Below are 26670 nucleotides of genomic sequence, written 5' to 3' on the forward strand. Positions count from 1 at the left end.
ACCAACCTTGAACGTGCCACCTACAAACCATTCGTGGCTTTTTATGAAAATCCGTAAGTTTCATTTCGAACCAAACATAAAAGTACCCGGTCTACATCACTATTTTTCTTTAGATATGAATCAAATAATAGAAATCTCTCACCCTAAAGAGTTCCCCCCCCGTATACCTCTTGGGAATCTCAAACATATCTCCTAATGACATCGGATTTGGGGGTTGATCTCGTCTTCTCTGCCTTCGAATTCATTTCTTTAAATTTTCCTGTCGGACAAAATATTTACAACATCCGAAGGAATTCGTTGCAGTTCATTACACAATATTTGTGATGGAATAAGTTCCGGGTGGTCATGGGCTGCATACTTCATATTTTGTCCTACTCGTTCTGCCTCTCTCTATTTTCTATTCCAAGGAAGAGAATGATATAATAGTTCGTTACCCTAAGTACTGGAAGAAGTTGCCCACTGTCGATAGTGATGGCCCTTGCAGAACATTTCTTCGTTCTAAGTCGCTTACATTCCCAATACATTTTTCCCTGCCTTCCAGATATTGTTTTACAATCTGCAAATCCACTTAATAACAATTTATTTCATCCCTCCCTTTCAGGTTGAAGTATTGTAGGTTCTCACTGCATGTTTTCGTTTTAAGTGAACAGGATAAAAAAAATAAACATTTTACGTCGAAATATAATACCATATAAACTTAGCAACACCAAAGTATTGTTACACTTTCATGAATTCGGATGTGGAAATAATAACGAAAGAATTTAATTTACGTTAACTGCTTCAGAAAGTTGGTTTCGAAAAAGAGAATTAGAAATAGTACAATTCGAAAAAAACATGTCTTAGGAAAACGGATTCGAAAAAATGTTTGGGAACGTTACATACATACATACATACATACATACATACATACATACATACATACATACATACATACATACATACATACATACATACATATATAGACTACATAGTATATTATATATAGGCCTATATATCACCAATTAATAAAGGCTAATTTTGAATATAATAAAATGTTGACAAAATGATCTTACTAACCTAAGAAACAGCTGAAGAATTTGGAGAAAAGCATGTGTTCAACCGAGGCCTCCTCGTTCAACTAATGTATGTCGTTGTTATGCCTTCCTTTCAATATATCGATTACTTGAGCTGTACTTTATTTTCTTAATGTTTTGAAACCATTAATAGTCGCAGTTATCTCCATGGTGACGAATCGTCACGTTGTGGGTTTGAAACAAATGCAAGTGACAGTTATCTGCCGGCTGGCCATGGGTTAATTTGTTCCAAGGTTCAGCTACAGAGAAATTCCATACCGATTTACGACTGTGAAGGAAGTATGTGCAAGAAGTACAAGAGATTTCTGCACTGACAATATGTCACATTAATTTTTTAAGTTGAGAATCGACAGATTCATAAACGCTATAGTGATTTCATTTCAAATCGTAGCCATACCTTTGCCACTTAATACTTGTGTTAAGAAGAGAGCGAGTTGAAAATAGAAAATGCTTGCGGATAATTCATTTGGAACTTTACTTGAAGTATCTGCTTTAAAATTACGATACTACATGAAATGTGCAATGAGAAAGTATGATATATTTCATTTCCATAAATGTAGAATAACAAAATTGTGAGCCATGATGTCACCTCTTTTTAAACAATGAAAAGAAATCATTGCGTCATAAATTTTGTAATTTAATATCACATGTTTTAAAATGCCAAAATTAGTTGTCATTTTCTAAACTTGCTGTAGTTTCACATTTTCATCTATGGCTGTCTCTTTCGATTAGAAGGATTAAGAATCTCTCTCACTTGTAATGAAGATCATAATAAGTGGTGTGGGAAGATTAATAATAATAATAATAATAATAATAATAATAATAATAATAATAATAATAATAATAAAACATGAGGCACTATCTTCGAATCTCTATATTTTAGAAAGGGATAAACCATAGTCTTATATAAATCCGCTTAGACATAACGTCTTCGATTGTCATATTTTAAGAATCATAAACCAAGGCCTGCTTCCTGTTCAAAATAGATTTGAAGATAGAGAGATCAAAGAGGCCATGACTGTAGTATGTAGTTTCATAACTAACGTTATTCAGATAGAAAGTGTAAGAGCGGAAGTATTTTTTCGTTCACGTCAACTTAAAGACCATACAGAATGTTAAATGTTTCTGTGCATGAAATTTGCGACTAGAAGATAAACCGTTATCTGCAAGAAATTTCAGGAGTATGGTTTACACAATGAGTTCACCGTTGTTATACGTAGAACTGAGTTCAACGTACTTTCTTGTGTGTACTTAAGCAAAGCAGTGGCGATAACATAACATTTATCAACATCTTTATTTACATCACTGTGACTGTATGCAATATATTTTTTCAAAACATGGAAATTACAATTAAAAATTATATTAATGGTAACGTGTGAAGTTCCAAAAATATCAAACCCAAGTACAAAACTCGGCGGAGAAAACTCGTGAGGTGTAACAGGCTAAAAGAGCCAAAGCCCTGAAGGTAGATGATGAAGATGACCACAAGGATGATGATAATGATAATAGTTGGACTGATAATAATGATAACACTGTCAATCATGTTCTGGTTCCACTGTCTGGATTCTTTGGTCCATTTCGCCTTCATACATTATTGTAAACTGTCATTTGTCTGCCGGAATTCGACCTATGTGGTGTGGTGTATGCTGGTCTCTTAGCAGAGGGCTCGGGTTCGATTCCCGGTCGGGTTGAATTTCCTGGTTGAGGTTTTTCAGGATTTTCTCTCAACCGTAAGGCAAATTCTAGGAAATTCGGGCCACAACATACATGAATATCACCGGCTTCATTCATCACCAAAATCATATTCGTAACAAATCAATAATAATGATAAAATAGACGTTTTTGGTCAATTTTATAACAGTGTTCATTAACATTGATAAAATACAATAAAATTGAAAAATATGTATATATCAGTTGTATGAGCACTACGTATGTCTGTTGAGCTTCTTTATTTATGATACATGTTTCGGGGATTGCATCCCCATCATCAGTGATGTCAAGACAGAGCGATTCCGGAGTACAGGAGTACAGATCAAACATCCGGAATCGCTCTGTCTTGACATCACTGATGATAGGGATGCAATTCCTGAAACATGTACGATAAAGAAAGAAGCTTAACAGACATAGTGCTCATACAACTGTTATATATACTCGTATTAAAACAATTATATTTTGTGAGGGGGGATAGAAGTTATCCCTGGCAGGGATGTTAATATAAATTTATAAAAGGGGAATAACTTTCCAACAGGGGGAATCCTCCCCCAACCCGTTAATTCGCACCTTGGACAAGTGGCAGTACTCTCTTCTGACTGGTCATCCTTCACCTGGGTGTCGTCTGTGATGTATTTGGTGAGAGAAAAGGGAATGGTCTGCACAAGATTATAAAAACTTGCATAAAAACCAGGACTACTGTCCAAGTTCACGATTGGCTGCTTGTCTGGCACAATACTCTCTTCTGACTGGTCATCCCTCACCGGGGTGTCGTGTACGATGTATTTGGTGAGAGAAAAGGGATGGTCTGCACTAGATGATAAAAACTTGCATAAAAACCAGGACTACTGTTCGCGTATCAAGTTCATGATTGGCTGCTTGTCTGGCACAATACTATCCTCTGACTGGTCATCCCTCACCGGGGTGTCGTCTACGATGTATTTAGTGAGAGAAAAGGGCTGGTCTGCAGTAGATTATAAAAACTTGCATAAAAACCAGGACTACTGTTCGCGTATCAAGTTCATGATTGGCTGCTTGTCTGGCACAATACTCTCTTCTGACTGGTCATCCCTCACCGGGGTGTCGTCTACGATGTATTTAGTGAGAGAAAAGGGATGGTCTGCACTAGATTATAAAAACTTGCATAAAAACCAGGACTACTGTCCAAGTTCACGATTGGCTGCTTGTCTGGCACAATATTCTCTTCTGACTGGTCATCCCTCACCGGGGTGTCGTCTACGATGTATTTAGTGAGAGAAAAGGGATGGTCTGCACTAGATTATAAAAACTTGCATAAAAACCAGGACTACTGTCCAAGTTCACGATTGGCTGCTTGTCTGGCACAATACTCTCTTCTGACTGGTCATCCCTCACCGGGGTGTCGTGTACGATGTATTTGGTGAGAGAAAAGGGATGGTCTGCACTAGATTATAAAAACTTGCATAAAAACCAGGACTACTGTCCAAGTTCATGATTGGCTGCTTGTCTGGCACAATACTCTCTTCTGACTGGTCATCCCTCACCGGGGTGTCGTGTACGATGTATTTGGTGAGAGAAAAGGGATGGTCTGCACTAGATTATAAAAACTTGCATAAAAACCAGGACTACTGTTCAAGTTCACGATTGGCTGCTTGTCTGGCACAATACTCTCTTCTGACTGGTCATCCCTCACCGGGGTGTCGTGTACGATGTATTTGGTGAGAGAAAAGGGATGGTCTGCACTAGATTATAAAAACTTGCATAAAAACCAGGACTATTGTCCAAGTTCATGATTGGCTGCTTGTCTGGCACAATACTCTCTTCTGACTGGTCATCCCTCACCGGGGTGTCGTGTACGATGTATTTGGTGAGAGAAAAGGGATGGTCTGCACTAGATTATAAAAACTTGCATAAAAACCAGGACTACTGTTCAAGTTCACGATTGGCTGCTTGTCTGGCACAATACTCTCTTCTGACTGGTCATCCCTCACCGGGGTGTCGTGTACGATGTATTTGGTGAGAGAAAAGGGATGGTCTGCACTAGATTATAAAAACTTGCATAAAAACCAGGACTACTGTTCAAGTTCACGATTGGCTGCTTGTTTTTATTTAATAAATATGACTCACTATTATAAGAACTAAGCCACATGAAATAAAAAGTACTTATAATTAAAAAGACAAAGCGAAATTCACTATATATTTACATTATTATTATTATTATTATTATTATTATTATTATTATTATTATTATATTATTATTATTATTATTATTATTTTATTTTTTTGCTCTTTTAGATCCTTTATCCATTTCCCAAACGTTTTTCACATAGCAGTTTAACACCCTGTATATTGCTAATCCAGCTGTCTAAATGATTTGACTGATAAACACGCAGGAGACCTCAAGATATCTCTCAATCATTTGTTGACTGACAGTATAGTGAAGCCACTGAGTCTACAGCAGTTGGAATACTCTGAGCAATAAATCTGAGTGCTTGTGAAGGTCGAAGGTTGCCCTAAATATTAACGCTTACCGTAGTCTTACATACACTGGACTTTGTTCTGTTACACTCAATTAACACAGTTTGACTTTTGACAAACAGTTGACTGCAGCTTCACGTTCGCGAGGCTAACGGCCTGCCTTGGGATCAATTATGTTAATTCCCTAAGACTGTAACAGGCTTAGGACCGAATGAATTAGAGGAGAGTAATAGGAAGTTAAGTAAAACGATAGAGATAATGAAAATAGATGAGGTGTACGGCGGGGGAAGCTAGCTAGGATAATGAAGTATAATATGTAGAAAATTAGTGAGATCTGAAAATGAAATGTACACAAGAAACTGACATAATAACGAACATATTGGACAATGGTGTAGTATGTTTTAGTAACAAGTATTATTAGAAACAGTGTGTGTTCGAGATAAGTGTACTGAAAATCAAAAACAGAGTCGTAAAAGTGTCAATTTTGAATGATCTAAATGGGGTCGAAAGTTAAAAAGAGCGTCTACAAAAGGTATAACTGTAATGAATGTAATTGTGGCACCGGATACAAATTGTGAGGTCCACATTACATGGATGTAAATGTTGACATCAAATATATATCATACCATCATCATAATAGGAAATAACAATATCCTTTTGCCATTAACTAGACTAAAATTTAAAAAATCGCGAATTCTGTTACCATTACCAGCGTTGAAGGTGAAAGAGGCTGTAGTGTAGTGAATGGCATTGCCACTTGTGAAAGAAGTAAGCTTTCAGTCTCCCACTTGTCCAGTTTAATGACTGTTCATCATCATCATCATCATCATCATCATCATCATCATCATCATCATCATCTTCCTAACAAGTATTAGGCCAAGTGGCCTGTTACGGTCTCAAACTAGAATTTTCAGTCCATCTCTTCTTTGGACGGCCTAGAGATCTTTTGCTATATGGATGGTAATGAAACAGTGCTTTTGGTATTCTGCATCGATTCATTCGTTCGAGATGACCCTTCCACTGAAGTTGATATTTGCTGATGAACTGTATAATGGGTTCTGTGTGAAGTTCTTGCAGTATGTCCTCATTTTTTATGATCCCAGCGAGTATATCCAACTGTTGCTCTCATAAACCTCATCTCACTTGCTGTTATTCTACTGACATCTTTATTCTTCACAGTCCACGCTTCGCTACCATAGCTTAATACTGGCTGTGCTAAGGTTTTATACAAGCCTATTCTTGTGTGTCTTTGTACTAGTGAAGGTTTCATGATTTTATTAATGATCCCCATTGTTTTATTATATTTACATATTTTTTCAGCAATATCTACTTCATCATAAGGTGATAGTGTATAGCCAAGGTAAGTGAAGGTATTTACTCTTTCTATTATTTTATTATTCAAACAGGTTTTACTTGGTACAGGGAATTTCCCACAAAATGACATGATTTTCGATTTTTCAATATTAATTTCCATGTTATATTTTTCACTGACCATATTTAAATTGTGTACTGAGTATTGTAAATCATCTTCAGTTGATGCCATGAGAACTAAATCATAAGCGAAAAGTAAAACATCAAGCTGCAAATTTCGATTAATTGGAATAAATCCATGGCGTGTCTGTCGCCAATCTTGAATGATATATATATATATATATATATATATATATATATATATATATATATATATATATAATAAACAGAAGTCGTACTCCACTATAAATGGGTCGCCACTGTGAAAGTTTATTGTTGCTTCGAATTGCTATGATGGTTGTTTTATATACTGTATATTGTAAATATTTTGTATAATCTGTTGAGGCACTTGATCATCTGCCGAAATCTGAAGTAATTGTTCCGATTAACTTTATCAAAAACCTTTTTAAAGTCAATGAATGCCATATGCGTTTCTAGATTAAATTCTCTATGTTTCTCAACCAGTAATTTCAATGCGAAATATCCATCACAACAGGACCTTCCTCGACGAAAACCATTTTGTTCCTCACTGATAATATTGTCGTAATGCTTGTTGAGTTTGTTTTTCAAAATATTTGCATAAATTTTATATCCTGCGTTCAATAAACTTATTCCTCTATAATTATCCGTAATTTTCAAATATCCTCTCTTATGTATAGGGATTACAATAGATTTAGTCCAGCTTTCTGGAAATCCTTGTCCCTCCCATATCAAATTTAAAAATCTCAAAAATCTTTGTAGAAATTTATGGCTAGCATATTTAAATAATTCACTATTTATTAAATCTTCTCCTTGAGATTTATTGTTTTTCAATTTAGCCAAGACTCTTTGTAGGTCATCCATAGAAATTAACTCCATTAAAGGATTTTTAATGACTATTAAAATTATTATTTATCGGTATACTTATGAAAGAATAAGACGCGGTCCCGTTTGGGCTATTCTGGTTGAGAAATCATCGCCTCGCTACTGACACTCGAGTGTGTCCCGCAATTGAGCTGAACGAAATGGCAGTTTATTATTATTATTATTATTATTATTATTATTATTATTATTATTATTATATTGTTGTTACTGTATTATTGTAAAGTAACCATCTCTCCGCTGGCCGCCCCATTTCTTTGCGACTCCTTTATTAAATTTTTGTAAGTGCATCCCTGGACAAATCCATTAACTGGAAAAGTATAATTAAGGTAACAGCGCACTGGAATAATAATATATGCTGGAGCGCAAACAAACACGTAAACACACACGGAGGAAAAGCCCTGAAACTTTTCTTCCGACTATGAAAAACATGAAATGCTACTCAACGTCATCACGTGATAGCCGGTTAACGCGTGGTACACAATTATCTTCACTTATCAATGCTAAGTAGCAGATACCAGTACAAGCCACGTACGTACCGTAGTTCTAAACAGTGCGACGACAGACGTTGTTTGCTTAACAAGACTTCCTGTATTTCTTCTTCTTCCTAACAATTTACAGAACTTGTTGAAGATTTTGAGAACACTCCTGTTGTACGTTAACCTTAACTGATTTGACAAAGCTCCGACTGAACTGCCGGAAATCGAACCCAGATCCGCTAGATTTATAGCCGAAAACGTACCACTTGAATTACAGTGGAGAGCTTCGAAGTTATTTCGTTGTTTTTCTTAATCTATTCAAGATAGAAGATACGAAATGGATTCGATTTGTCATACAAAGTAGGCTAATTTATCTGCCAAGTTTGCTGAAAATCGGTCTATTCAATAATTATCTATGTATAATCTAACAAGTGGCATTGTAAACTTAGGAAAGTAGGATAGACTCAGAGGCCAATCTTAGACTCGAAGGTCGCCAGCTCTTATCTCTTATCGGGCACATCTCATCTCTGAGAGCTGCCATGTCCAGACTGATAGGAGGCAGATTAAACAAAACGTGTGCTGACAACTATTAGGCCGCTTTTCCTTAAACCGGTGGATTAGTTCTTCTCTCTTTACAATCAGTTACATTTGAATAGTAATTACTCCGTGGAACGTTCGCAATGAGAATCACGGAGTAGGTCCGTGGCAAAGTAATACCACCGTCTAGTATATATAGTCACGAAGCTTGAGTTGTGAGGGTGCTAGGAACAATAGACTGTGCCGGTACTATTTCGCATTGTCTGTAATGAGGCGATATTAGCGATCCTAGTGGTTAGCAACTATCTATGGATGCATATTTACTATGTATTGAGCTTCGTGACTGTATATACTTAGACTGTGGTAATACGTATATTGCAGTAGTACCTCGGAATTTTATGCAAGTTTCGTCACATAATTGCACATGCATGTGTTTATTCAAGTAATTAAAGAATGTATATTAAGTATCAAACGCGAATTTTTCTCTGAAATATATTGTAGGCCTATGTACTGTATGCTATATTATTATTATTATTATTATTATTATTATTATTATTATTATTATTATTATTACTATTATTATTATTATTTATAAATTATGTCCACCGAATGAATCGTAAACTGCCAAACACCACGCTTCAATATCGTCCCCAAGGGAAGAGATCTTTGGGCCGTCCAAAACAATATGGACCAAGAATGACTCACTGAGGCCGTAATAGGCCCCGGACCTTAAGGCTGGTTCACAATAAATCGGGAACGGAAACGACGAGAACGAGAACGGAAATAATGTTAAAATAAATGTATTTAAATGTGAGCATTCACAATAGTTAATTGTGAATACTCACATTTAAATACATTTATTTTTAACAATATTTCCGTTGTCGTTTCCGTTCCCGGTTTATTGTGAACCAGCCTTTATACTTGTTTGGATGATGATGATGATGATGATTATTATTATTATTATTATTGTTTAGTCAACTGTTCGAAGACAGGTCTGAACCTCACAAGTGATACCAAGAAGGCACCACTTATGAGGCAACTAGGCCAGGAGATAATGGGGTTGGGTGGCCAGTTCCTTTCCCCCTCCATTGCATACATCGCCCACTAGCTACATATTACACCAGTCAGACTTCAGATGCATATAAACAATTGTTCTTCGTCTTACACATATCGTCAAGTGAGATGTACTGCCTGATAATAGATGTACATATCAGCCAGACTATTATTATTATTATTATTATTATTACTATTATTATTATTATTATTATTATTATTATTATTATTATTATTATTATACGCATATTTCTTCTATTATAATTCTTTCCCTTTACAGGCTACTGGTATCAAATTATAATGTAATTATTGAAAAATCGATATAGATGGATAGACTCCTGCTTTTGGAAATCCAAATATCCACTATGTGGTCTTTGTCATCACAGGCCTATGCTGAAGATGTTTTGTCATGCGCTAAATGTGTTTCGTTTGTATTCGGTAATTGCAAGCTATTGGGGGAGAAGTATTATACACGTAAAGTACCGGTATAGGAATTTCTCTCTAAAATGAATTTTGTATTAAACAGCTTGAAAAAAAATAGCAGATCACAATCTATAGAAAAATGGCTTTCAGAATTTTAATCCTTTCCCTTACATACAGGTAACAAACAGGATGAAATGAAATAGTTTAGAGTTTAGATGGTAGACGGAAAGAGATGCCGTAAAAGTAGTGAAGAGGTGGCTTGCGTATAAGAAAACGAAAAGAGAAGCTTCCATGTAATCGGAAGAGAAGTTTCGGAGTTTTCTTGGAAATGGAAAAAAAGCTTCCATGGAAATGAAACAGGAGTTCCACGTATACGAAAAAGAGACGTCCGTGAAAATTAAACAGGTGTTTCATAAAAACGAAAAAGAAGTTTCCGCGGATATGAGAAATGAAGTTTTCATAAATACGGAAGAGAGGATTTCTGCAAAAAACAAAAGTTTTTCTTGTGTTTGTAAAAGGATTTCTTGGAAACTGAAAATGGATTTTCATGGAAACAAAAAAAAAATATACCTATATATATATATATATATATATATATATATATATATATATATATATATAATGAAACAAAACAGGTTTCTATGGAAATGACAATGGAGTATTCATGTGGGAACTAATGAAGGATATCAAGAAAGAAATAGAAAATGGGTTTCTATAACAACGGTAGAAGACTGAGTAAAAATGCAAGTTGCACTTGCATGAATATTTTAGTCTAAGCGGACCTACACTGCGCTACAAAGCAGTCTGCGATCCTGCGTATTGCGGCTTCCGTTATCAGTTACCAAGGTCTCGCGATACTGCGAGTTGAGGTGTGACCGTGTGTCAGTCTGCTTTCCACGTTCACAGCCTCACAGCCCGCCACATTTGATACTCCGTAATGATAACCATGCATGCACAGTACCATATGACTGTAATCCTTTGAGCTAAGTAATTTCCATAGATGCTGTCTATTATCTCTCGTAAGACTATTTCTTAATCAAACAAATTAATTAATACGAGGAGTGGTTGGAAGGAACCTGCACGTCCTTGACGTAAACCAAGTTGATGGAATGTGTTTAATAATGCTAGGGATAATATTGGTTAAATAGTCTACAGTAGAGCCATATAACGTTGTTTGGAGGAATAAAAACAACCATGCAAGCAGCCTTCTTTTTCAGTCACAGTTTTTAATGGTCTCTAATTATGAACGATACAGTGCTTACTGTAGGCTGTTCCTGTATTTGCAACTTATTAAAATTATCGGAGCTGCTGTGGCGATAAAGAAGCAATGGTAGAATGATAGAAATCGAAATAGTCGATAAGATCTGCCCCAGATCGGCATTGATGGTAATTGAGAGGATAAAAAGAAAGGAGGGAGCAATCCAAGCAAATATGCTTGAAATCGGTGCGACGGATATGACGTCAAACTACTCCTTCTATGCCCCATAATCCGCGAAATACTGCCAATCGCCAAATATTCAATTGCTACTATCGTTTCGGTCATACGTAAACGGTTGGATGTGGAGTAGGGTGGAGTGAAAATATGAAGTTTATGGAATCAAAATGTAATACCAGGGAAAAGTTGTGGTTTGATATCATAAAGAACAGTGCAAAATATTTTTTCTCTAGCTTAATATTTAGAGATGCCCCAAGAGTACCATATTTTGAAATTTTCACAAAATTTGGAGGTTCAGATTTTTTAGTGAAATATTCTCCAGTGGTTTAATCTGAACAGGATACCAGGAGAATACTTAAAAAATACATGTTAAAAGACGCTGCATAATTTTAGTTCCCTATTATTTCATCTTGAAGTGTCACAAAAACCTCAATTTATAAGAAAATTGGACATAATCACAAAACTCTTAATTATGATATAATTAATGAAAATTCATTCTTCTTATGTTGCAGGGTATTTAAATCAGAACAATGGCTCTAATTAATACAAGAAATCTGACCTTCTGCCGTGTATTCGGAATGCCGGAGGGGCTGAACCCAACACAATTACCTACCTATCATGATACAATGAAATATTATCTATGGTAAAAAATGAATTAAAACCTGACTTAAATCAAAAGAGCATACTGCTGGAGAGATTCCAGAAAGAGTTGCTATCAAAAGTAAGGAAATCTTGGTAAAGACAACTATTCCGACAGTCAGTCATACAAGAATAATACAACTGGTTCGTGCTTACCATGATGAATGCAGAAAAGTACTGTATATTGCAACCCCAATTTAGAGTCTTCCAAATAAAGTTTAAATATGTGATCTTACAGCAATTCACTAGATATATAATGAAAAAACAAAATAATAGAACAAATATAGAAAAAAGGCAACAAAATTATGATTTTAAGAAACTTCAAAGCCCTTGGGGCACCTCAAAAATTAAATAGAGTAACTTCATATTTTTCACATTTCTAAGTTAAGTGAAAAGACGGATTTTTGCAACTATTACATTTATAAAAAAGATAAAAAACAATTTCATGTATAGATTCACTCCACCCTAATGTGGAGGTAACAGGAGTATTAGCAGATTATTATACCAATGTACATTTCACTGTATATTTATTAAAAGTGTTACGGTTGTGACATGGACTGAACAATTCATTTCCACATTCTTTCTCTTATCAAGAAGAATGTTGGCACTACTTCATATTAAAGCATAGGGGGACATATCAACGGACATATTCTAAAGTTGAGCCGTTTATATATATATATATATATATATATATATATATATATATATATATATATATATATAAAAAATAACATCTGCTGAACTTGACTACACTTTTGAAATAATCACAACATGTAACCATTTGCAATCGTAATAATATGAACAAAACAGCTGATAAACACACCGGAAAAAGAGATGAACTATGGGTAATTTGACGGCCATACTAGTACACCTTTTTGGTTCCACCGTTTCAAGCTTACGGCCCAGGGTTGGGTGGTAATTATCGCACTCGTCTGCACAATCTAGATCCAAGTATCACGTGTTCATACCCGATCGAAGGCAATGGACTTTTAAGGAGTGCTAAAATCCTCTGTACAGTTTCTTAAGGAAGAGAATTAAAACTGAAAACTCCGTGTTTATAAATTTATTGCACATGACAGAACTTCGCCTGGCAGAATTACGGGCAAGGAATTCTTCGCTCCATAAGCTTCCTTACTTCGTGAACAGACTTCATTGTCTCAATTAGGATTCCAGATGTCTCTGCGGAACAATATCTCATAAGATCGCAGAGACTTGTAATAATAGCTAGAACATATAAAACTGAAAGATAGGCATTCAAAGACGGCAGCGTTTACGGGATATCAAAAGGAGACTACTGTGATAAAACATTTAGATTATAAAATCGGACCCCATTAATCCATTTGACAGAATGTTGTGCCTGAAATTGAACCTTTCGTGAAAAGCTGACAAGAAGCTTAGCAACGTCTGCATCGCATAGGTGATAAAATTCCAATAATAATATCCTATATATCTTCATGAATAATGGATATTTCAATTATGCAATCTTAAAGGCAAGTCACTGAATGCTCATCAAAAGAGATTTCACTCTTCTTCATTTATTTCGAGTTAAACTGATAAAATTAATCTAAAGTAGTCTACATCGATAATTCAGAAAATAGTTGATTGATCTCCAATGGCGAGTACATATTTGACAGCCGAGTCATTTGCTATTTTTAACTTCTCTCGGCTTAATTAATAATCTTATTTAATTTTACATTCTGTACATGTAAGTTGATAGGTTCTTTGCATTTGAAAGTGGGTTTTTTATTAAAAACTCGCACAATAGTTATCATGGTAACATGTATAACGAAGAATTGAGAACTGAGTAATAACAGTCACGAAAAAAAATATATATTTTTTTTACACAATCATAGAAAATCTACTATTTTTGAATCAACAGCTTTTCTACCTCATCCGATGAAAGTCCCACTCATATTGTTCGCATAAAAGTTCTTAGCTCTCGGTAACCAGTAGATCAGTGATGCTGTCATGAAGGCAGTATGTACAGTAGTGGCAAAAAAAAAACCAGACCGACCCTTGTAGCTAATTTCCAGAGCACGATAGACTGGTAATTAGGACTTTCGTGGTTCGAATCCTGCCTGGGAAGGAAACTTTTTTTGTTCCTTATTCAAATTTATTCCCAATACTTTTCGATTGCTGGTAAAATTCATGTTCTGAGAATAATAAGTTAATTAAGTAGTAAAATATTGCTGCAATAGAAAAGTATTGCGAATAAATTTGAATAAGGAACAAAAAAAAGTTTCCTTCCCAGGCAGGATTCGAACCACGAAAGTCTTAGTTACCAGTCTATCGTGCTCTGGAGTGAACAAGGCTCTGAAATCACATACAAGGTCGGTCCGGTTTTTTTGCCACTACTGTACATATTTTAGCTTCTATATTTACTATTTTAGAGTAGGTAAGCTACTCGTTAGTGTGTAATATCTTAATTTTTTCTTGCAAAAGAAGATACACTCCTTGAGCTTAAATCTGCGCTGTTATGAAAATGATTCATTTATGTCTCCTACATAATATGTAAACACATATTTTATTTTCTGCATCTTAGTATTAGGGAGAACGACTAGAAAATACCCGGATACAAGCTCAGAATGAGGTGAAATATTTATTCTCACTATTACATCCTTAACTACTCCGGAACCCATTCAGTCTTTCGTAAATTCAACAGCGGGTTTCCTGAGGCGCGAGACGGCTTCACCTACTTCCAGAGCCAAGGTTATAAAAATGGAAGTTTCACCTGTCTGCTCACTGGCGTGTACTTGAACCCTTTTATCTATAGTCATTAGTAGGCTATTACTGTGTGGGGAACATAGTAGTCAGGTGATCACTGAGATAGGGGAGCGCGGAAGAGGCATGGTTAAGCGTTGCATTGCAAGCCGGAAGGTCTTCGTATCGATTCACGATGGAGTCATGAATTTTCTCCACTGCACCCATCCCTCCGACCGCATCGTATAGGGTTCATTCAACCTCTAATAGAAATTGAGTGCTAGGGATATTTCCTTCAAGGTAAAGGCGGCAAGCACGTAGGACTGATATCACTACTGCCACAAATGTTGATTGTCTGCAGAAGACAGGAGCTTTAATCTCCCGCCATGCCTGTGCGCATACATACATTTACTACACTACCAACCAATCCACGTTATTACACATACTATAATCAATTAGGGAGATACACTTAGACCTATCACAGACACTCTAGTTACGTACTATAGAATTTCATTAACACCACCACAATCATGATTAACATCGTAATTTCTTCTTCTTCTTCTTCTTCTTCTTCTTCTTCTTTTTCTTCTTCGACATTATCATCATCACTTTGTTCTACATTTTCCACACGTTCGCCATTTGTTGTTCGGACAATACCCGATCGATTTCGATTCATGTGTACATCGCATGTCCCGTGTAACTTACTTGTAGTTATGGCGTGTGAGATTCTGTAACACTAATCCTGGAGATTTCTAACGCGCCTTCTGTAAATCAGACTTTTACGTAGCCACAAAAGAAAAAATCTAAACGGGTTAAATCTGGTGACGTCTGCCAGGCGAATTGTCACTTCGATGTACCCATCTAATATGGAGGTCTCCCATCTTGCTAAATGATGTTGGTTCGGTGAAGTTTCTGATGCTAAAATAGGAGGAACAGTCTCTATAAACAACTCGGCACAACTAACCTTTTCTAAAATAGTATATTCAATGATTGTAAAGTTACTGCATTTTGATTTTGTGACATTGTTTTATGGGCACGTTGTATATGTTTATATATATACATAAATAAATAAATAAATAATAGATAGCTAGGTAGGCAGATAGATAGATAGATAGATAGATAGATAGATAGATAGATAGATAGATAGATAGATAGATAGATAGATAGATAGATAGATAGATAGATAGACAGACAGACAGACAGACAGACAGACAGACAGACAGACAGACAGACAGACAGACAGACAGACAGACAGACAGACAGACAGACAGATAGATAGATAGATAGATAGACAGACAGACAGACAGACAGAGGGATGGATGGATGGATGGATGGATGGATGGATGGATGGATGGATGGATAGATAGATAGATAGATAGATAGATAGATAGATAGATAGATAGATAGATAGATAGATAGATAGATAGATAGATAGATAGATAGATAGATAGATAGATAGATAGATAGATAGATAGATAGATAGATAGATAGATAGATAGATAGATAAATAGACAGAAAGACAGACAGACAGATAAATTAAATAAATTAAATGAATACTTACTTACTTACAAATGGCTTTTAAGGAACCCGAAGCTTCATTGCCGCCCTCACATAAGCCCGCCAGCGGTCCCTATCCTGTGCAAGATTAATCCAATCTCTATCATCATACCCCACCTCCCTCAAATCCATTTTAATATTATCCTCCCATCTACGTCTCGGCCTCCCTAAAGGTCTTTTTCCCTCCGGTCTCCCAACTAACACTCTATATGCATTTCTGGATTCTCCCATACGTGCTACATGCCCTGCCCATCTCAAACGTCTGGATTTAATGTTCCTAATTATGTCAGATGAAGAATACAATGCGTGCAGTTCTGTGTTGTGTAACATTCTCCATTCTCCTGTAACTTCATCCCGCTTAGCCCCAAATATTTTCCTAAGCACCTTATTCTCAAACACCCTTAACCTATGTTCCTCTCTCAGAGTGAGAGTCCAAGTTTCACAACCATACAGAAGAACCGGTAATATAACTGTTTTATAAATTCTAACTTTCAGATTTTTGGACAGCAGACTGGATGATAAGAGCTTCTAAACCGAATAATAACACGCATTTCCCATATTTATTCTGCGTTTAATTTCCTCCCGAGTGTCATTTATATTTGTTACTGTTGCTCCAAGATATTTGAATTTTTCCACCTCTTCGAAGGATAAATCTCCAATTTTTATATTTCCATTTCGTACAATATTCTGGTCATGAGACATAATCATATACTTTGGCTTTTCGGGATTTACTTCCAAACCGATCGCTCTACTTGCTTCAAGTAAAATTTCCGTGTTTTCCCTAATGGTTTGTGTATTTTCTCCTAACATATTCACGTCATCCGCATAGACAAGAAGCTGATGTAACCCGTTCAATTCCAAACCCTGCCTGTTATCCTGAACTTTCCTAATGGCATATTCTAAAGCGAAGTTAAAAAGTAAAGGTGATAGTGCATCTCCCTGCTTTAGACCGCAGTGAATTGGAAAAGCATCAGATAGAAACTGACCTATACGGACTCTGCTGTATGTTTCACTGAGACATTTTAATTAATCGAACTAGTTTCTTTTTTCTCCATTATCTGTCGAATACAAAAAATCTGATCAATAGTCGATCTATTACGCCGAAAACGGCACTGATGATCCCCAATAATTTCATCTACGTACGGAGTTAATCTTCTCAAAAGAATATTGGACAAAATTTTGTACGACGTCAACAAAAGTGATATTCCTCGAAAGTTACCACAGTTGGTTTTGTCCCCCTTCTTAAAAATAGGTACAATTTCCTTTTCCCAAATAGCAACTACAAGTTTATAAATTTCGCTATATAATGCACTTCCATCCTCTTGTATTAATTCTGCTGGAATTTGATCGATACCTGGAGACTTGTACTTTTTCAGATTTTCTATTGCAATTTCGACTTCTGAAAGCGTGGGTTCGGGTATAAATGGCTCAGCAATAAATTAAATGAATAAATAAATTAAATTAATAAATTAATTAAATAAATAAAATAAATAAATATTATATATACATATATATATATATATAATTTCTGGAATTCTAACGGTTTACTGTAAAGAATCCATCCCTTTCAAGTGTTTATTTATCTCTTGTACACATGATCCGGATTCTGTTTACGTTTTGCTTTTCATGAAATTACTTATTAACATTGTTAATGGCTGGAATAATGATCAGCTTCTTTTCCCTTCTTTCGCACACATATTTTTATTTCATCGGGATAATTAAGAAGGTGTAATCGAGTTAGCAGTATGAAGCGTGATGATCATTGACTTCCTCGTGCCGTGGTCATAGAAGCAGGGTGCGATCAAGCGTTCTCCTCGGTCAAAAGCGAACCACATGTAGTTTTACATGTTTACAAAATTGTAACTATCACAACTGGAACACTTACCTAATTTTTGCATGGACGTTGGACCTTCATCCGTCTAGTTTTACATTAGACTATGCAGATGACTGGAAGATCAACTCTTTTCATTTGCACATATACCAATATACGATTATTACACACGAGTTTTAATAACGATACATTAAATTAAATCAAGTATATATTAAATAAAATGTTACAAAGAAACTTTCTTTAACAAATATAATTTACAGAAACAATTACGCGAATTCGAAAATAAATAAGAAATAAAAATTATGAAGGAGTAAAATATTAAAATTTTGTAATATTTTGGCAAAATTTAATACCAACCGATGGCTGAGAAAGTTACTTACAACAATCATTTCCAAAAATAACTGGCAGAAAAAGAATAAAGGCAAGTTACATATTTCCATATTTGATCCCTCTCTTTTTTCTGAAAATTCGGAGACGAAAAATCGAGAGAGAAAATAAGCGATAAGTACAAAATATCGGGAATAATCTCGTCATAAACAACATCTAAAATTCATGTAGTAATCAAATTAATATTCTATACTAAGTAGGCTTGACTATAAATAATTAAAAATTTATACAATTTGAGTAATTTTGATCAGTTTTGCGGCTTTCTTTTCTATTGATGTGTGACATTTTTAATGCCGCGCCGATAGCCTGATCCTAACCTTGTATTACGGTGTCAAATATTTGTATGAAAACTAATTTATTAATTATGTAAAGATAATAAATATACATCTATTTCACACTCCACTACTTTGCTGAAACAACAAATCCACAACATCTTCCGTGCTGTCAGAAAAATTATTGGCGTTTTTCACTGAAGAGGAATTTAATTAATTACGACTTTGGATTTTCAGTTCGTGTTTTCACGGAAGAATCTTCACAAAAGACGCTCCTGAAAGATAAGATGTCTGTTTTTTATGTAAGAAGGGGAAATTACGTCAGGAAAATATAAAATCCTGAAGAACATGTCCAAAAATCTTTGGGAGAAAATACGCGAATAAATACGGTACCGGTACTACATTTTACTTCACTATCGAAGTAAAAAAACATGAAAAGAATTAAATGTTACAATAGTTATGGAAGAAATCGCACAATATAAATTAAAATGTAGGCCTATAAGTATCTGTTATGAAGTAAGCCATATCGGATTTAATTTAGAATTTGGAATTACGAACCAAGTGGGAGACAGAATCTTAAAAACCAGAACACTCTGAGCAGACCAACAATAAACTTTGTATAATTTCGAGGGAAAAATTATTCCGGGGCCGGGGATCGAACCCGGGACTTTTGGTTAAACGTACGAAATTATTCAAATCAACTTTACAGGAGTTATACCTGAAAGCTTGATTTGCAATAAACTTTGTGATGTAGGGACAAGCTAGTGAATCTTGATCGTATGATTTATGATGGTGATATATCTTTTAAAAATTATCACATTATGTGGTATATTCTGTCCACAATCTTGCCAAAAGTAAACATCCTTTAAAATTACCACAATACGTACACCTACCCTACGCTTTTTTCGTGTAACCCTATACGAAGGTAGGGTGGTAGAGGTGATTTTCAATTTTGCCGCTTCTTATGCGGTGCCTTCCATGAGGCTCACTTCAGGGCGCACAACAATGAATTACCGGTACTTACTGTTTAAACGAGGCGATGAAATGCTGCCTCCCAGCTCCTGCTTGTTCCCCGTCCAGTAGCGGACTGCTCCGCCGCCATGCCGGCGCTCAGCTTATAATGCGAAGATTGCACAAGCTGCGTGCAAAAACGGCATAGCCGCACGACCGGGAGGGATTGTTGCAGGCAGAGAGTAGCGGCAATTTAATTTCTGGAAAAATGACTTGCGATATTTTGTCTAGAACTTACTCAGTCCCATTTTCTGCAACGTAGCATACGGATACACAAATTCAAAACTTGTGTCTTACACGATTATAGTGTTCGCGAGATTGGGGTTCTATTTTCAATACATGTTATCCCGAGGTGTTTTGTGTTTTAATCAATTTTTTGTAGTAAAGTTTATAATATCTTTGAATAGCTCTTAATCACTTTCAAGCCCCTTGTAATCTATGTCCAACAGTCTTTACTTAAATCCGTCTATGCAACAATTCAGGCTTGGGAAATATTGTCTAAATCGTCTATTTAGAATACAAATAAGCAGTGTAAAATTTATTACTGCAAATTCAATCGAGACAAATACAAAACCTGGGTCATGACATATATAACTACTGCAACATATTATCACCAAAAGGACTACATTATTATTATTATTATTATTATTATTATTATTATTATTATTATTATTATTATTATTATTATACAAGACTACATTATTTCTTTTCAGAGGAATATAATATTATCTTATAGGTTTATCTCAATTTAAATAAACATGTACGGGTCGTTAACTGAAGAATATTGCTGGAGAATCTTTTAAGTGTATTGTAAATATTCATAATTTAAATATGTATGTAACTGTTGTATTGATTAAGACTGGTTGAGTGAAAGAGAAGGCCTTATGGCCTTAACTCTGCCAGCGAAAATAAAACATTCTATTCTATAATATTAGAGCCAGTCATGAACACAACACTCACAATCAGAAAAGGTGCATTTTACTCTCAACAATAATAAAAAAGATAATGGTAAAAGATGTTTAAATTACGAAGTGCCTTGGATTTTTAATCAAATTCCAAACTTCGGGAATTGTAGGAGTATGAAATTATTAAAGGAAAATCTGACATCTTGGTTAAACAGAATCTTTATAGATTAAGACATTATTACGTCATATACTCATAATTAAATTTAAAAAAACTAATTATAACGGCATAATTATTTGTAAATTACTGTAAAATTTTTCTAAATTTGTGATCATATATATATATATATATATATATATATTCTTATGTAAAATTTGTTGCTGTAAGATTGAGCCACCGGCGTAGCTCAGTCGGCTAAGGCGCTTGCTTGCTGATCCGAACTTGTGCTCGGGCGCGGGTTTGATCTCCACTTTGGCCAATTACCTGGTTGGTTTTTTTCTGAGGTTTTCTCCAACCGTAAGGCGAATGTCAGGTAAACTATGGCGAATCCTCAGTCTCATCTCACTATCACCAAACCATCGACGCTAAGTAACCTAGTAGTTGATACAGCGTCGTTAAATAATCAAGTAAAAAATACATTAATTATCTTACATTGGCACCTGCTGTCAAGCTATGTCAATCAATTCAATAACAAAATAAAAAATAAAATACTAAAGTGTATAATTATTACTCGTATTTAATAAGACTGTAAGGGATTGTCTTTTACGGTATAGTACTCATCGCAATTACAGAAAAAATTTATTCCGAATACATCGTTTTTTTCAATCTCAATTCACTTTTGTTCTCTTATTATATTATATTCTATTATAATAAATGCTGAGTATATTGAGCTTAAGATTATACGTTCAATTGATCGTAGTTTGTCTTTGGCATACGCTTGGTGTGGAGGTTTCAATATTTCACTAAACTAAAGGGAGAAATAGTTGGACTCCGTGGCATATGGTTAACATGGCATCACACCTCCACATAGCACAGCACCAGGCATCACATTATCAACAGCAAAGATCCATGCCATAAGTGGAATTCGAACTCATAACACTGGTTTCTACATAGCGATAAAACTGCGCGCCGCACCTGTCGCGTACATTGTGATTACCTCGTAATTAATATGGTAAATCGAAATCAGACATCCATTGTTTCTGTCAACATACTGTACATACATAGCATCTATAGGAATATGTTAGGGTGTGTACTCTTTCAGTCGTGTTTTCCTGTGTTGTTTCAGTCGATCTTGCGTCATATTTATCACGTCACCAGGAAGTTCCGCTGCTTGTAAACGTCTATTATTATTATTATTATTATTATTATTATTATTATTATTATTATTATCATCATCATCATCATAATCATCAGCATCATCATCCATATCGTTGCATTCTTGTCTGTGAAACTACAAAATACGCAATTACTTAGACAAATTTCGTATTTCAACATGGAATTTAAGTACGAGGAAAACTTCGAGCACTATCAGCCGATTGTCGTCATGCCTTTTGTGATTCATTATTCACTATTTTAGTATTCTTACTTCTGGGTTGAGAAGAAAATGTTGTATAAACAATTGACCGAGTTTTAACAAAATTTGCATTATACTATTATTCTTGTTGTAAAACGACTTACCTAATTCTTCAGAAAGAAACTAAACAACTAACCAATTTGTTAAAATGAAAGTTGAATTATATTAAAATAAATTATCCAACACTCGTATTCAACGACAAAAGCGGTTCCAAAGACTACGAATCAGTGACTTAATAATCACCGTGAAATGGTGAACGAGAATGGAGCAGAAATCACAGAACTCTAAAAAAAATCTGTTTCGCAGCTACGTAATTCATTAAAATATCACAGCATTTACTTTAAATCGATTTCCGGCCCCCTGCAATGAGAAGCTATTAGCTACGCTCGTTGAGCCGAATTGTCTTTTGCTGAGAGACATACAGGCACAATGAGAACTTAAAATCCATCGAGAAGCGTTACATATCAATTGGGTGCGCTGTAGAACTCCATACTATTGTATTTTAATGCTAATGGTAGATATTTATTGGACTTGTTTAATCAAGGTCAAGTATGCAATTAACTTAGCGTAAATCACTTCTTCCTCGTTGGCGTTCACAGAATACTGCTTACTCACAAGCACATGTGCACATCTGCTCCTCTTCGAACGCCATAAATTGGTAATTATTACTGCTAATGCTCACATTCTGTGCTTGATGGCGACTTTTAGGTAAATATTATCGATTATTATCAAAGTCGATATGAAAAGAATGTGGTTTAATAGCAACAAAGTAATTATATTTCAGCCCGAAAAGTCGCTACAATTGCTTTATACATTTTTGTCGAATCCCTTTAACTTAGAAAGAAAGGATAAATGGAAATGTATTGTAACTCAGTAAATGTTTATTCATTCCTTCGTAGTTTTCTGCCCAAGGACAAATCCTTCACTACGTTCCCAACATTCTCCAATCTTCCCTCTTTTACGGCTTCCTCTTAGTCTCCACATACAATCCATTTAATATTGTCTATAATCTAAAATCTTCTTCTGCCCCGAACGTTTCTCCTGTTGATCATTTTTTTCCAGTGCATCCTGTAGTATCCAGTTTCTTCTTAGACAATGACCTAGCCAATTTCTTTTTCTCTTCCCGATCAATTTGAGATTTATTTTTTCTTCTCCCACTCTTTTTAGCACAGCTTCCTTTCTTATTTTCTCTGTCCACTTCAGACGCTCCATTCTTTTCCTTATCCACATTTCAAATGCTTCCAATCGTTTCATACATCATACAAAGTATTTGACCAGTCTCTTCCTTAGTTCTTTTTGCAGAAATCAGAAGGAGATATTCCTTTTCCTATTACCAACTTCCTTTGCCGTTGCTATTCTCCTTTTGACTTCCTGGCAGCAGCTCATGTTACTGCTTATACTACGCCACAAGTATTATTTTTTGAAGCTGTCTTATTTGTTCCACTGTTTCATTTCGAATTCGCACGTTTGCCTTTTTTATTTTTCTATAAAATATATTTGAATAATTTTCTATGGACTTACCAAGCATTCCAACTCTAGGTGCTAATAAAAATGAATGTAATACAATATCCAATTTTTTGAAGTAAACTACTGTATTGTGCAGAATCGGAAAAAGTTAGAAATTAAAGTGTAGGAAATTACGAGATTTTAGGCTTTCACGGTGATTGTTTTCAGGAAAATAAAGCCGGATAGAAGGGAAGGTAAAGCAGAATAAGAAAGAAAGAATGAATGAAATAATATTATTGTTAGTACTATGATGATGATGATGATGATGATGATGATGATGATGATTATTGTGATTCCCATTTCATCTGTCAGCAGTCTTTCGAGAGATATAGTTAGTATGTACAAATACAGAAACAAAATGTGATAAGTCTTGGTAGCAGTCCTCCTAAATGTAGGCAACAACCTTCGCAAGACTGTCCACAAGTAGCATATATTAGGCGCTCTCGTTTACTGCATATGCGCAATGCTTAACATCAATATATAAACGTTGGATTCTTCAGTCCGTGATGTCCTCAATTTTGTGAACACTTCAAAAGAGAAATTCAACAAGAAACAGAACTCTGGTAATGAAATCAACTGGACACCAAGTAAGGTACTGCAATACAAACAGGACAAATTGCACATAACGAGTCTAAAGAAGGAAGATAAGTCCGGCCTCACCTGCTGTGACTCGAACACTATTAGGCCTATGTTAAATTTGTGGCCGAATTCATTAATACTTTTTTTTATAAATTTATTAACTTAAATCCTGCTTTAGCAAGACGTCGATATTGTACAGTATCTTTCCAAACACCCTGTGTGTATCGTTAATGTTGTTCTGATAAGTGACGCAGCAAATTTCCATTTCCTCAGGCAGTGAGGTAAATCTCTATTCTCGTTGCGTAAGTCAGGTTCCGATGGCTTCGTAGGACGATTCCTGTGACCATGCCTCGCTGACTGATGCGGGATTCCTCACACACAGCAGATTATGAATGACCAGAAGGACAGAACAAGAATGGTACCTGTTAATTTTCGTGAAAGTTATACAAAGAATCTTTTCAAGTAATTTGAGGTTCTATCGTTGGCAGGTTCTGTGAGATACACGAATGGAAAAATGGCTGTGGGATACGTCTTCTCAAGTAAGTCTGGTGTATGAGAAATAGGGAACGGATTTCAAGTTCCGTACTTATTTTGTTTGCTACGTCCTAGACTATGTTATTCAGATATCTCTACGTTTCATAGGATCCCACTATTATAATTCTATAGTACCTAAAATGCCTAAATGAACCATAAACTTCTATAAATGCCTAACAAATATATTTGTGCCTGGAAAGCGTCTTTTTACTATTTTGAATATATTTAAAATAAAAATACCGGTAATATAAAATGAAAAAATGCCCAAAAAACCACTAAAATGCTATTTAAAACGTAGAAAAAATTCCCTTACAGACAAACACTTGTCTGGCAATTTCGTTCTATATTGGTCTTAGAAGGAAGGGAAGAAGATTTGAAAGGTTCAGAGCCTTAGTGGGCCAAGCGCCATTTATTAAAAACGGAGAAAGCAAGGGTTAAAGTTAAGTGAATACCATAGTTTAATGAAGATTGACATGTCATTTAGTTTTAATGTGTATACTTTATATTACTTGCTATATGTTTCCATTGAATTGTGGTAATAACTTCATTTTAACCCTTGTTTTCTACGGTTTTAGGAAATGGCGCTTAGCCCACTATGGTTCTGAACCCTTCATTTTACCTAATTTCCTGGAACCGAAGTTCGTTTTGAAAAGTACATCCTAGCATAAAAGGGTGGGAGGTTGTTCAGGTTAGGCGATAGCTTAGAAGTTACTTTCAGCTTCATTTGAGCCCCGTTAGGCGAGAGCTTAGAAATTAAGTTTTCGAGTGAATGCATCCCCGTTATGCAAAATGAAACTGATCAATCAGCAATCAGTCTCTTTCATTGATAGAATTGAAGTCTTCAGTTCAGTAGCACTCATTGTCAGCACCAGTTCTTTGTACATATATGCCACCTTAAATGGAATATTTACTAAAATTGAAATTATATTAATAGGTAATTTTATATAAAATCCTAAAAGTCTTAAATTGGATTTTATAAAGTCCTAAATCCCTCTAAATCTAAACCTAGAAATTCGTTCATTAATAAAAACGACAGAGTAAGAACGAATGAACACACGAAGCAACATCCTCACACAGAGAAAGGTAGATTGAATATTAAAAACATAACTTATATTTGAGCTTAGGGAAATGGAAGGAATTGGAAAATAAAATTTACGCATTTGATAAAGAATTCATTCATTCCTTTCATTTCACGGAATGACCGACAGGAATTAGTCAACGACGTAGCTCAGAGGGTAGCGCGTTTGCCTTCCGATTCGGGTCTGCGCTCGGACGTAGGTTCAGCCGATTATCTGGTTGGGATTTTTTCGAGGTTTCCCCATCTGTAGAGGCGAATGTCAGGTAATCCCATGGCGAATCCTCGGCCTCATCTCGCCAAAGACCATCTCGCTTTAACTAAATTTCATCGACGCTAAATAACCGATTAGTTGAAACAGTGTCGCTAAATAATCGACTAAAAATAACAGGAATGAACAGAAATAAAATTAAAAGAACGACTGTGTGAATGAAAAAAGGAGGGAAACGGGCGAACGGACGGACTGACAGAACAACTAATGGATCGACCGGTCGATTAACATATTGGATGGACGGACGTACGGACAGACAAGTAGATTTCAGGTTCGTTTACTGTGATTTTTTCATATAGATTTATGAACATGAACACTTTAGTTTGAAATATTT

The 26670-nt window shown here is 35.4% G+C and overlaps 1 protein-coding gene and 1 long non-coding RNA gene across 5 annotated transcripts in view; one reads left to right on the forward strand and one right to left on the reverse strand.

Annotated features, from left to right (window-relative positions):
• Ctns (lysosomal cystine transporter cystinosin) overlaps positions 1–20044 on the reverse strand; it is a 71689-nt gene extending 51645 nt beyond the window's left edge. For 3 of the 4 annotated variants that reach the window (XR_011336123.1, XM_069847250.1, XM_069847253.1), the window contains exon 1: positions 19909–20044. The gene's annotated coding sequence lies outside the window, so the exon portion shown is untranslated. Of the gene's footprint in view, positions 1–1056; positions 1077–19908 lie in introns of those variants that run through there. The other variant, XM_069847252.1, reaches the window with a different exon arrangement.
• The window catches only part of LOC138714948 (uncharacterized), a 225612-nt gene that overhangs the window by 12255 nt on the left and 186687 nt on the right, over positions 1–26670 (forward strand). The window lies entirely within an intron of this gene.

This window comes from Periplaneta americana, chromosome 15, assembly GCF_040183065.1.
Source record: "Periplaneta americana isolate PAMFEO1 chromosome 15, P.americana_PAMFEO1_priV1, whole genome shotgun sequence".
Lineage (NCBI taxonomy): Eukaryota > Metazoa > Arthropoda > Insecta > Blattodea > Blattidae > Periplaneta > Periplaneta americana.